The sequence below is a fragment of the Bidens hawaiensis genome, unplaced genomic scaffold (assembly GCF_021521415.1).
Source record: "Bidens hawaiensis isolate Kalapana, Puna unplaced genomic scaffold, B.hawaiensis_p1.1 tig00000978_1, whole genome shotgun sequence".
Taxonomy (NCBI): domain Eukaryota; kingdom Viridiplantae; phylum Streptophyta; class Magnoliopsida; order Asterales; family Asteraceae; genus Bidens; species Bidens hawaiensis.
In genome coordinates this window covers 975,955-989,832 of record NW_027491058.1, presented here as the reverse complement: position 1 = coordinate 989,832, position 13,878 = coordinate 975,955, and positions in this window count along the sequence as shown.

Genomic DNA, 13,878 nt, shown 5'->3' with positions numbered 1-13,878 from the left:
CTGATGGCTTAGAACACGAATTCAATAAACTAACAATCTATCAATCGATGCATAAACACCATAATAATGAAATCAATAAGATTAAACTATTATCTCAGAAATTGCATAAACATTCAACCAAACAGTCATAAATAAACCTTACAATCCGAAGGAAAACACAAAGGGATTTAACCTAGCATGATTCGGTTGATCATTCCTTCAATTAGAGTTTGCATATGAATCAAAATCTAGTCTCTAATGATTGCCACACTCAAAATGGATCTAAAGCACCTCCAAATTTCCCCTAGGTCGTCCTTAGATGAAAGATAATGATAAGGATGTCAAAATCCGTCCATAAAACGAGTTTATTTTGCTGTTACAAATTTCAGCTTCAGGCCCACCGTAGCTTACGGTGGCTTCAAATTACCCACAGTATCTTAAAACTGCCTTACGATGACCATTTTCTTTAGGGTCCACCGTAGCTTACGGTAGCCACGGTAAGCTACGGTGGCTTCCATTCTTGCCTCCTTGTTTTCTTCATAACTTTCTTCTTTCAACTTTGTTTTCGCCCAAGTTCTCGTAATTACATCATCTATCTTCTCCTACCTGCAATTATATGAGTAACCATAGTCAACTAATTCCACAAAATAAACCGATTGTATGTATGGTTATTAACGATCTTATATCACTTAAAGGTTGTCCAATGGACCACCCGTCAAAACCCAACACATCGAATAACAATCGTTATTTGTTTATTTGATTTTATACGAAACGATTTATGATTTGATGTAATTATTCAATTATTCAATTATGCAATTAATCAGTTTCTCACTTACTAAATCATTTTTTTAATCAAGATTTATTGATTCGATCTATTCATACACTCAAAACATTTTTTTTATTCCCTGATCGGATACAAATTCTTCATTCATCAAGACTCGGTTATCACAAGCCAATCAAAACAATTTACACTATATTGGTTTTCACCTATTCATCTTTTCACGTTATTATAATATCAAAATATCCAGTAATTTAAATAATATTAGTGCATAATTTAATAATCAAATGGCTTTCTTATACTCATGGTATCATATACATAAACTATTAAACATATTTCAAGTATTCAACCCCAATTTTAATTTGTTAAAACATATCAAACTTTGATAAAACTCATTCACGCATCAAAGTAACTCATTGATTTTCAATTTAGGTTCTAACTTATCCTTAAGTTATGAATAAACATCAGCATAACATATTTAAGTTTCGTTTTAAACAATAACTCATATGAAATCTACATAACTATGCAATCTTCTCATTAAATATCATCTTTTTAATCATAAAATGTCTTTCTCAACATCAAACCACAATAATAAGTTATTTTCTATAACCGCCTCATGGCCACGTGTTAGTCAAGGAGATAGCTCCTGCGATCTCTAAAATACCAACTCAATTTCCAAAACATAAATGCGATCTTGTTCACTAACTTCTTCGCTAATAAATTCAGTTCATTTACCCCTACTCATTCTCATAACAACAACATTAACAAATGGAAGTCTAAACCTTCATTAAATTAACAATCAATCTCAACCAAATAATAGCGCCTCAAACAATACAATTTACGTCAAAATTCACTCGTTATGTTTCGCCTACAACTATCATCATTCAATTCAATTCTCTTATTACTTTTGCATCCGATGTAATCGCTTCGATCACCCCTGTTAACACTTGCCATACACCGCTTATTAACCAAGCCATCTCACAATTGTCTTTGCCTTCTACATGTACAATCCATGCTTTGTCGTTTGCTTAACCCCACGCGTTCACTATCCATACTTGCTTCAATGGTGGAAATCCTAATCACCTACGCCGTAACATCCTGAAATTTCTAAGAATAATATTTAATATATTATTTATTTATGGTGGAAAAGCTTACTTGAGTTAATGGATAATTAATAAAATAATAAGGATGGAAGGATAAGTAAGCTAATTAGGTGGAATTAATTATGGACCAAAAGGAAATATGGGCCTAAGGTCCATGGGCTTAAGGGAGTATAAATACCCCTTAAAACCCTAATTCTTTCCATTTTCACACATCTCTACACCATAGCCTACACCATAAAAACACACTTCTCGAATTCTCGTTTTTTAGAAAACCACCCACAAAGACACAAAGATTCTTGGAGATCTAACCGTCGGATTGGTCTCAAATTTTAACTGATTGTTCATGGTCAATAAATGAAGATTTCCACATATTAGATCTTCGATCAGAGGTCGGAAAGTCCGGTCTTTATCAGCAAAACCGTAGCATCTCAAAAGTGAAGATTCCGACGACTATTCAGCTGTTCCGCTGAATGTAGCGTGGGTTTCCGGCGAAGGCGAGCTGATGGGTTTGTAGATTGGGACGAGACGGTTCCGTGGCCGCTTAAATCACTCTATTTCGAGTTCGTTTGATATTCTTTTGGTCTATTCGAGTGATTTTGATTATAAACATTAAAGGTACGTTTTTGTTAAAAAAGGTTTACTTTTCGTGTACGGTTTTGCATGAAACTTGGTAGGATAGTAAATCGGGTATTGTTATACCGTAAAAATGTAAACTTGATGATTAATATGGACTTAATGAACTTGTTGATATGTACGGTTCATTATGAAACCCTAGATCTAGCCTAAGAACGTTTTAAATCATAAAGGTTCAAGCTTTATGGATAAACGGACTAGGTCTTAGCCGAAAATGTAAATGGAAACGAGTTAAGGATGATATAGTTCCATAATAGGAGTTTGAATGTTAAAATATATATGATAATGAAAATGAAAGAGGCGTACAGTAACCTAGGGAATGTATTCGAATGAGGTTATCATTCGAATACCATTCCTCAGTTCGAATACATGAAGGATAAGGACATAAAGATCCTTCAAGAGTTATTCTATTCGAATACCATGAGTATTCAAACATACCTGAGTTCGAATACATGGGTGTTCACATAATTCAATAGGGTGGCAAGACCCATTCGAATACATGTGATGTATTGTAAACATGCCCATTCGAATTACGTAAGCATTCGAATACAGGAAGTTATATTCCGAAACCAGTCCATTCGAATAACATGATAATTTGAGTACAAGATCCCTAATACAAGGCATACATATGTATTCCAATGAACTAGGTATTTGAATACACAGTGTATTCGCATACTAAAATCCATTCGAATACTGACAGAAAGAAAGATCATACAATTGTTGTACTCGAGTATAAACTCCATTCCACTACAAAAAAAATGCCACTAAAATACAATAAAGTACCACTAAATGCCCCAGTAAGAATGTGCGGCATACAAAAATAGTGCCACTAGAAGCGGTGACGCTAAATCCTTTTAATGGCACTTTGTCAATCTGCCGCACAATGTATTTTACGCTTTTAGCGACACTTTTTTTTGCCACAATATAAGAAAAAGTCTTGTGGCACAATTTTTTATGCCATTAAAAAGTAATCCTACTTACATATCTATACTAGTTTTAAAGACACTTGTACTATTTTTAGTAGCACATAATTTTACCACATAAATCACATTATTCACAAAATAAAATATAAAATTAAAGTTAAATAAAATAGTAAATGTAGAAATCATAATATCTTAACTTCAATAATAAATTCAGTCCGAAACATATTCCAAATGTTAAAGGAAAATTGTGAAATAACATTCCAAATTCTAAATGTTTACATGGTGAGTCTAAACTTCTTTTGAGTGAGAACTTCACATTCGTAAAACTTAACTTGAAAGCTTCTCATGTTATCTACCCTGCCAGCAACCATATAAACAAGCATTAGTATTAATTCAAAAAAAAGTCTAAATGCTCATTAATTTATGAAAATCATGGTTCTTGCTTTAAAAAACATGTATAAGAAATTGCCCAAACATCTAACAATTTGACAAATAAAAACAACATATAATGCTATTTATAACTTACCCGAACACCGAACAATTAGACAAAAAACCAACATATTGACTTAGTTGCAACGTAACAAGAATTTAAAAATCAATTGTCCAAATGTCTTTCTTACCCTGTAAAAATTTGGGGTGATCATTACAACATAAACACATCCATCTAATATTGTGAAAATATTAAAATTTAACAAGTCAAAAGCAACAAAAGAAGACTCATCATTATGGATCTCAAGACCTACATACTGCTTGAGAAAAATGACCCTGCATCACCACACCCATATCCATCATTAAAAAACATACACGAACATTGAGAAAAAAAAACAGAATGAAACTTTTTACCTCTAAGCTTGGAGCATGTCAAATTAAAGAAAAAATTGTTGAGATGCATTTTTGTCAAAGAAAGCTACAAAAGCTTATGATGTTCACTAGCACTACAAGAATATCACAAGCAAACCCCGGATCAGTTCAAACTATATTTTCTCAAAATTTGCAATTGACACAAGATTCATTCAAACCAGTTAGTTGTGCAAGTTGAAGACATGAACATTTCCAACTACCTTAATTAGAACACCCATACAGGTCTATTTTCATTTTCCTGCATGTAGTGTTGTTCTTCATCAACCCTTCACAAAAAGAAAGTTAAAAAATGTAAAGAGAATAAAAGGACTAAAGATCATCTTACAAGCTTTACAAAATGAAAACAAAATAAAATAAAATAAAAAATCAGCCCAGTTATTCAATCAACTAGAGAAAAGAAGCACTAATAATGTTTGCTTTGTTAAGTTTACTTTATGCTTGTTGTCAATTGTCACTGCAGACAATATCAAGGGTTCAAAATAAATAATATATAAGAAATAAATATAGACCAGGGGTAACAATTTCTAATTTGATTTAAAATCCTAAATTAACCCAATACAAAGATAATTAGATTTATATGTTTCAAACCTGTGTAATAGATTGATCAGGTTAAGGTTGATTAGTGAGCCCACTGTTGTCAAATTTTAAATTGATGATCAAGCCCACAAAGTGATCTGATTAGCATTCAACCTGACTGTAACACAACTTAAAGACTCATGTTATACTTAAATATGTTAGAACATGAATTTCTACAAATACTAATTTTGAGTAATCAAACGTCTAATCGTGATCAAAGGGAACAAAACAGCACTTAACTACAAACAAAATCAATTTTCTCAAAGTACGAAAACAAGATGTACACTAACAATGAGCAGTCCCAAACTAACAAAAAAAAAATTTTCATTAGTTATAGAATATATTAATCAGGTAGGATAAAACAGAATTGTGCCCTAATTTACTAATTACATACAATAAATATTTCAATCACAACCCGAAAACATAAACTACCAAAATAATAAATCATGCAAGCATAACATAAAATTTGTGAAAATTAAATTTAACCAATGCGTTATAGTGCAAAACACACCAAAAATAAATACTGAAAACAAAGCATACGTGCCAACTACAACCTGCAGTCTAAAGCAAAACAAAGTAACAACATTACACCAAAATAACAACTAAATACGTTCACATGTCATAGTGCATCAAAATTAGTAAAAATACTATGTTGCTCATATGTGAAAAACCTATTTATATAACATGAGGCCTTTTCATCGTTTCTAAAACATGCGTAATACCTGAACCCAATTATCAAAACACTTTAAGGCTATCATTATGGGCTAATGTTGGGTCTCTACTCACTATTTCCGGAATGAAAGAAAATGACAAAAATTGAACCAACAAGAAGCCCATTCTCACATTGAAAAATAAAAAGTAAAAAATAGTGATGTTGATAGAAGAAGTGAAATTCTAGTTACCTGATCTTGCAACTAGTCCCAGTTTATCGAACCGAGATGAAAAGCGCCTAACAGCCTGCAGTGGACAAATGGAGGAAGTCAGGAACTTAAAACTTTGCATATTGCTTCATAATCCACTAATAAATATTTATGCCAACAAAAACGTAAAATCAAAACATTTGAGGGTGCACATGTCAAGATCAAGCAAGCATAGTGTGTATATTGACAGAAACAATGTAGGTATGCATATTATATGTTTCCAGTTAGATGGTACTTTTAACTGAAGTTAATTGCAGCCCAAACATAACATCTAAGCATATTACAACAATCAATAATAAAAATTATACATAATTAGGGCCCTTAAGATTTGAGAGCTCAGGGCAGAGGGCTTTTTTCCAAAATTATAAGTGAAAACAAAAGTAAAACAATTAGATCTTCCTATGAAAATGCATCGGTAACATATTAAAAATAATCAAACTAAATTAACATACTTGTCACTCGATTACACAAAATGAAACGATTGGAGGAGGGAAGTGGGAATCTGAGAATGTAAAATTTTTTTGTGAAAACGGGAGTAGAAAATTTTTTGGATGGACTATTGTAATTTTTTTTTTTTTTTTTTGGGTGGGGTGGGGTGGGGGGAGGAATGTGATCCTCTTTGGCTGAGAGGAACTTGTCATGCTACCTAGCCTTAAGATAAAGGAGTAAACACAAAAGTAGAGAATTCTTAAGAAATTTTCCAAAGCGGTGGGTATCTTTTACTCCTCATTTATTTATCATTAAAATTAAAATATGCTATTACAACAAAAATATATGAATAGTTTTTTAGAAAATATAAAAGTGTATTTGTATATAATATATATATATATATATATAAAAGTGTATAAAAATTATATAAATATAAATTAAATCATGGAAAATATCATTATCCTTTTAATCAGTAATACAAAATAGTAATGTGGGTATTATATGACATTTGTTCTTAGACCAAGCGTAGTGGGCTTTATGAAAGGCGTTTTGGCCTATAACGTCGGGGGCACCGCCCCCCCCCCCCCCCCCCCCCCCCGCCGTTTTGGGCTATTTTTTTAGGTGTTTTGTATATAACGCTGAACATGTAGACAAAAATTAAAAAAAAAAACAAATAACAAAGTTATGGCTTTATAGAGGCTTTATGACTACACCCTATTTTTGTAAAAAAATCATAACGCTGACTGGGCGCCACGTGCCGCATAATGTCTAGGGGTGGGGCTTTACATATGGTCTTAGACCATGTGTAGTCATCATGCCTCTCCCCTAGGCGTTATGCGTCACGTGGCGCCCGGTCAAAGTTATGGTTTTTTTGCAAAAATAGGGTGTAGTCATAATGCCTCACCTATGGGCGTTATGCGACACGTGACACCCCGTCACATTTACACTTTTTTGCACCCACCACCGGATCCAATTATTCCGGCCACCATGAAACCCACCGGATCCAATTATTCCGGCCACCATGAAGCCCACCGGATCCAATTATTCCGGCCTCCATGAAAACCCACCAACGGATCCAATTATTCCGGCCACCATGAAACCCACCGGAGTGGATGTATACAATTTCATCGGTGGAACGTAACCGCCGGCGAATGGTGGAACAGTCGCGTATCTTGGCTGGATCTTGGTGCGGTGGCAGATACTTGGTATTATAGAAAGTTTTTAGATATACGGAAATATCACTATAGTTTCTCTCGTTTATACTTATAACACCATAAACCACTCCCTAAATTATAAACCCACTCACATAATTTCATGGGTATTATGTAGACTTCGCAAATCATAGCAATTTATAGCACAATATTGCATAATATAGCACATTATGTCAAGCATATTAAATACATGTAATACTTCGCAAATGATAGCAATTTATGGTCAAACATATTCGAGTTAATAATGATGATCATGGTCAAATATGGTCTAAACCGATCGCCATCCTTTCGGTGTTTGCATAATGAAATCATTTGTTATTTATGCTAACCTTTAGGATCGAGCTCGAGCTCTTTTAATAAACAAGCCTTAATAAAATCTATAGTTTGACCTTGAGCTTGTTTAAAGTTTGCCATATTTGAGATTTAACGAGCTAATTCGAGTTGAGTTGTTCAGAAGCGGCTTGGCTCATTACACTACGTGAAAATTGACCTTCGGCCACACGAAAAAAGTGTGGCCGTAGGCCTTTAGCCACACACATTTGGTTCAGGTCATATGTGGCCAAAGGTCGCGACACCGTGGGTATGATATGGCCACACACAGTTTTTAGTGGCCTTATGTGGTAATAAGTGTGGCTAAAGGGTACAGGCATTAGTTTTTGGCCATCAAGAAGCCTCTCCAATAAGTGTGGCTAAATGGTAGAAAATGGCCACATGACAATTTACCATAAGTGACCATTGCACGTATATAGCCACATGAATTCATGTTTCAGCCACATGAATTTTATATTATTGTGGCCAATAGGGTTGTGTTAAGCTTGCATTGTGACCTATACCGTGTGGATATAGCAAATAAATTGCCACTTAAATTTAATAATAGTGTGGCTAATTATATCATATAGACAGTGGATATTACATTAAAAGTGGCTAAAAATGTTTACTTACCACTCAAACACTCCTTTGTAGATTATAGTGTGGCTATTGTTTTACCGTTTGTCACACATAATGCTTTTCGTAATTTAAAGTGTGGCTATTGTCAAACTTTTCGTCACACATAGTGAGGTACTATGTGGCTAATCATATCTTAAAGACACTAGAGGTTATTGTGAATGTGGCTAAAAATGTGAACTTGCTAGTCAAAAAATCTTTTGTAGTTTGTGGTGTGGCCATTGTCTTACCGTTTGTCACACATAATAATATTTATGTTAAAAACAATGTGACCAATCATGTAACTTGTGAGAGTGTTAATGTCAGCACGTCTCAAAATGATTGGAATGATACTGATGTTTTTGTTTCCAATAGTGATTGTGAACCTGTGTATGATGAATCTGTCACTAAAAGAAATGTGCAATAAAATGTGCTTGATGAAACAAGTGTACCTAGCTATTCATCAAAAGATCGTAAAATTGAGGGAGCCTCTTATAAAAGAAATAGTTTTGAAAATGAAAAGACTAGCACGTCTAGTAACTATATACCACCTCACAAAAACTCTTTCTTTCAATCAACAAATCAATATAATCACCCTCAATTATACAATTACTTTGATAACAACTACTACAGTTGTCATCAGCAAGATTATGTAAATTCATTCTATTCAAATGCTTTTGATGATCGAGGTTACAGATCTGATAATATGTATATTCCTTTCCAAGCATCACCCTTCTCACCACAACATGTATATCATAGTTCTGATGAGTTCTATAGGGATTCTCATTTTTAGCATTTAACTCTACAACACGTCTTTCATGAAACTCAGCTAGTTTGTTAGACTGAAATAGTTTATCATTTAATTTAGCCATATCATTATTTTGAGTTTTAATCCTAGTGGAAAAAATCTTTTTAGCCTATTTTTAATCATCATTCTGATATTTAATGCTTAGATTTTCATCTATCATGGCAACATTATGAGTTTTATAACTATCTATTTAATCAATGCAAGCTTGAGAGCATAGTTTGTGTACCTCGTGAATGTTTGAGACGGTTTGCTATGTTTCTGTAACAGAGCATGATGAGGGTTGATCTTCATCCTCAAACGTCATCCCAACAAAGTTCAGAGGATTGATCAGCTCAATAAAATTGGTCGTCTTCCCAAACTGGTTTGGTTCCTTCAGCTGATAAAGTGATCATGGCCTTTGAGCTAGATCAGAGTTCCCCTTTTTTTGAGTTTCCTTGACTGATTCGGGGAACTCTTGGTTTTGAGGAGGTGCTATGATCAAGCTGTTTGTCACTTCTTCTCCCCCCTTCGCTTTCAGACACTTAAGTAATCTTGATGTCGTTGGTTGATTTGGATGGGTTTGTGCATTCCCTCGCGAAATGCCCAGTCTTATTGCCGTTGTAGCACCGAAGTTTGTCCTTGTCAAGCCAGTTCCATTCCCTTCTGAATATCTGAAGCTGTTTCTTCCATACTTATTCATGAATTTTGATGCGCGGTGAACATCTATGGTCATCTGGTACTTGATGTCATTTCTTTAGATCCTTCTTGTTGATCTTTGGAATGTCTCCTTGTTGAGAAGAAGGGCGTAGAAGCTTTCCTTACAATAACTCATCATGGCTTACCATAAAGGCATGAAACAATGCAACATGTGATTCATCAATTTGAGGAGTTGAGTAGGATGAGCTACTTGCAGTCTTCTTATTTCCATGAGCCTTTAATGCTTGCTCAATAGCCTTGTCTACTGCTTCTTGGAAGGAGCTTGAACTGGACGGTGCTTATGGACTTTTAGCAGTCTTGAATGCAGAGTTCTGTGTTAGTTGAGTGGAAAACAACTTAACCCCATCAACTGGATGAATGGTGGGATGTGCTTGGCTTAAAAAAGCTGTACTGACTCCAAACCCAGCAGAGATTCCAACATGAATAAGAGAACCTATGTGGTTACCCAATCTGAGTTTGTCATCCATTTCAAATGACTTGATGGTGGATGTTAAATCAGAAAGAGAAGTGATTTGTAGGTTCATTGTTCTCTTGATGGTGATCACAATACTATTCCAGGTGTAAGGTAAGGAGTTCAACAACTTATCATTGATTTCAATTTGATCATAGTCAATGACGACACTCTTCATCTTAGTGATCAATGTTTCAAACCTGTGAATAAGATCTCCAATAGTTTCTCCTTGCACATGGTTGAACATATTGAATTCACCCTTCAACATGGCTTTCTTGTTGTTCCTCATTTCTACATCCCCTTCAAACTTGTTGACCAGGGCATACCATAAGCCTTTACCGGTGGTGTGTTCCCTCAAAGTTTGAGCAATTTTGAGTGAAAGACACACACTTTAACTCCATAGGTATTTTGATCACCACTCAACATTTTTCTATCATCATCATTATAGGCCGATACATGCTTGGGAACTAGTCTATCAGCAGTATTAGTGGTTGGAATGTGAGGACCAGTCTCAATAGCTCTAAGAAGAGCATAGTCAGTTAGTTATTCTTATGTAATTTGTGAAACACCACTTGAATTCTTCAAAGTTATTATCCCATTTAAGCAGATTATGAGGTTTATTAGTTGTCCTAGTCTCATTCTCAAATATTATGAAGTTCTTGATCTCCTCAATTTTAGTAGACATCATGCAACTCAAGATTTGGTCAAACAATTCACTTAAACATATATTGTGAAAGCTTTAAGTCCAAACCAATCGAATTTGAAAGGATTTGAATTAAATTGAAAGGATTCGAGTCGAAATGATAAACGAATCGAAATAATTTTAATCGTATCGAATTAGAATTTGAATCGAATCGAATTGAAAAGGCAATCGAATTGAATTGTGATTCGATTCGATTGGTTTTCAATTTCTATTTGAATGGTTTTTCTTTATTTGATTTGAGTAGTTTGATTTTGTTTCGATTGGTTTAAAATTCTATCAGATCTAGATTTTAGAAAGTACGGATTGTACTTTTGCACGTCTTTTCACAATTTTCTACTTTTGGAAACTCAAATGAAGTTCTTCAACACTTGTAGATCTAAAAACTACTTATTTTAAGGCTTGAAACACACAAATTCTTTAATTTTAGCACTCTTAACAACATAAAAATCATACAAACACCCTTTTTTTCCATAAGGGTAAGAACATGCTTCTTACAAACTTCCAAACACTCCTTTATCAAAAAGTGAACCCGAAGACCCACTTAAACACTTGAATACAAGTCTTCAACACACAAATAAGACCAAAATCCAAGGTTGTGACCCAAGTACCACAACTAGTAGAGCCGAAAACTCTAATACCAATTGTAGGTCCTATGACGGATCAAACAACAAAGAACTAGTTTTCTTGTATCAATGTCACTACTAGGTAGCAGAAATCACTAGTAGAGAACCGAGATCTCTGATCTTGTTTAGGTTTATTATTACCTAAAGAGGAAATTTGAGAGGGAGAGAAGATAGTAGGTGAGAGGATAAGATTTGCAAAAGGTTAGTGAGTGCATGAGCATGCCTTCCTATTTATGGGAGAGGCATGTCATACCTCTATGTATTATAAAACGGCCCAATGGGTTCACCATTACATGGCATCAGGCCCAACATACAAGTAAAGAAACCGGCGAGCTAACTAATATACATCTTGAATAGTTCAAGTAGATACAAAAGACTAATTAACAAAACGGGGCCCTACACGGCCGTGTCATATTTTTTTTTACAAGTAGGATGTGATGAGTGGTCCGTTGGATAACCCTTAAGTGATATAAGACCTTTAATAATCATATATATATATAATCAGTTTATTTTGTGGAATTGGATTACTACGTTTATATGATTATTTCAGGTACAAGAGACGTAAAAGAAGTGAATTGATGCGTTGGAAGGAAACTAGTTGAAACGGGGAGTTCGGATAACGGAAGATGGAAAAAGAACAAGACAAAAATGAAGTCAAGAAAGACTCCACCATAGCTTATGGTGTCCACCGTAAGCTACGGTGGACCCTGATGCTAAAATAGCTGCCGTAAGGCAGTTGCAACCTGCCTTGGGTTTTGACCAGGCAACCGTAGCTTACGGTGGGGCCGATGCAGTTTTGTGTAACTGTCATTTATACTCGTTTTTTAGACGGCTTTTGGATATTTTATCATTATCTTTCAGTTGAGGACGACCTAGGGTCGATTTTCATGTGCCATAGATCAATTGTGAGTTGTATAATCATTGGAGACTTGTTTTTGATTTGTATGCATAATATAATCGAAGTGATGATGAACCAAATCATGTTGGGATAATTCTCTTTATGTTTCCCTCGTATTGAAGGTTTTATCTTGAATGTTTATGCAATTTCTGATATAATAGTTTGATCTTATTGATTTCATTATTATGGTGTTTATGAATTGATTGATAGATTGTTAGTTTGTTAAGTTCGTGTTCTAAACTGTCAGTTCTTGGTGCTTTAAGCAATCGATATTAATCGGAAGGGATTAAGGGTTGGATAAACTAATTGATATTTGAGTGATTACCTTGCGTTTATAATCCAAGTACTTGGTCTTCAATTATCACGATCGTTTTCATTAGCACGAACTATGTCTTTATAGTTCATCTCAGATTAAGCATTTACTCTAACACTCATAGAAACCTGAAATAGAGGGAAGACATGTTTTCTCTTCTTGTTTTAAGCCTTGTTAAATTGTTTTTAGTTCTTTTTGTTATTTCAACCAAACAACCAAACCTTTGAATTTATCATTCTGCACTTAGTTTTAGTTCAGTTATTTTACAAGACTACTTAGTAACACATTTTTCACAAACTCCCTGTGTTACCCACTTACTACTATCTAATTAGTGTAATTGGTTTATATTTGAGTGAGTCTACAATCTCACATAAGGATGGACACGTCATCAATTACATAACGGAGTTAGTACTCCTTTAGTCACGGACTAGTGAAAGAAACGGATGTTAAAGTTAGGACAATTTCCAGCCAAAATGAAAGTTTGGACCAGCGCCGACCAAAATGGAATAGTTAGGATCAATAAAAACCAAATTTCCTTTTTTTAATATAAGGTCGCATGTGGCTAGACTAGTATGATAGCGATAATGGGGCAAAATGAGCATTTGGAAGAATGGATGAAAAGCTTATATGGCATGTTAACTAAGCCTGTGTGTGAAAAAGTAATTGTTACGTTGAGGACTGTCATATAGGTGGTATAAATTACGTAGTAGTTAGTACCAAAAGTCAACACTAGCAATTGTTCGTTGTTTCAGGTTTCAATTTATGCAGCCTCGAGCCCTCGTATCCTTCTTTCAAGACAGCTCTAATGAATATGACTAAGCTAAAATTTAGTTAAAAAGTAACGTGAAAAACAATTTGAGGGCCGAAAAGAAATTAAATGAATATATAATCGAACTTAAACAAATGTAAACTAACAAACATAAATAAACATAAAAGAAAAAACATAATCGAATTTAAATGAACCAACGGTCACGAACATAAATGAACGAGCTATATATGTGTTATTTTAACTAAATGAACAAACAATTTTGTTCATGTTTGTTCGTTTT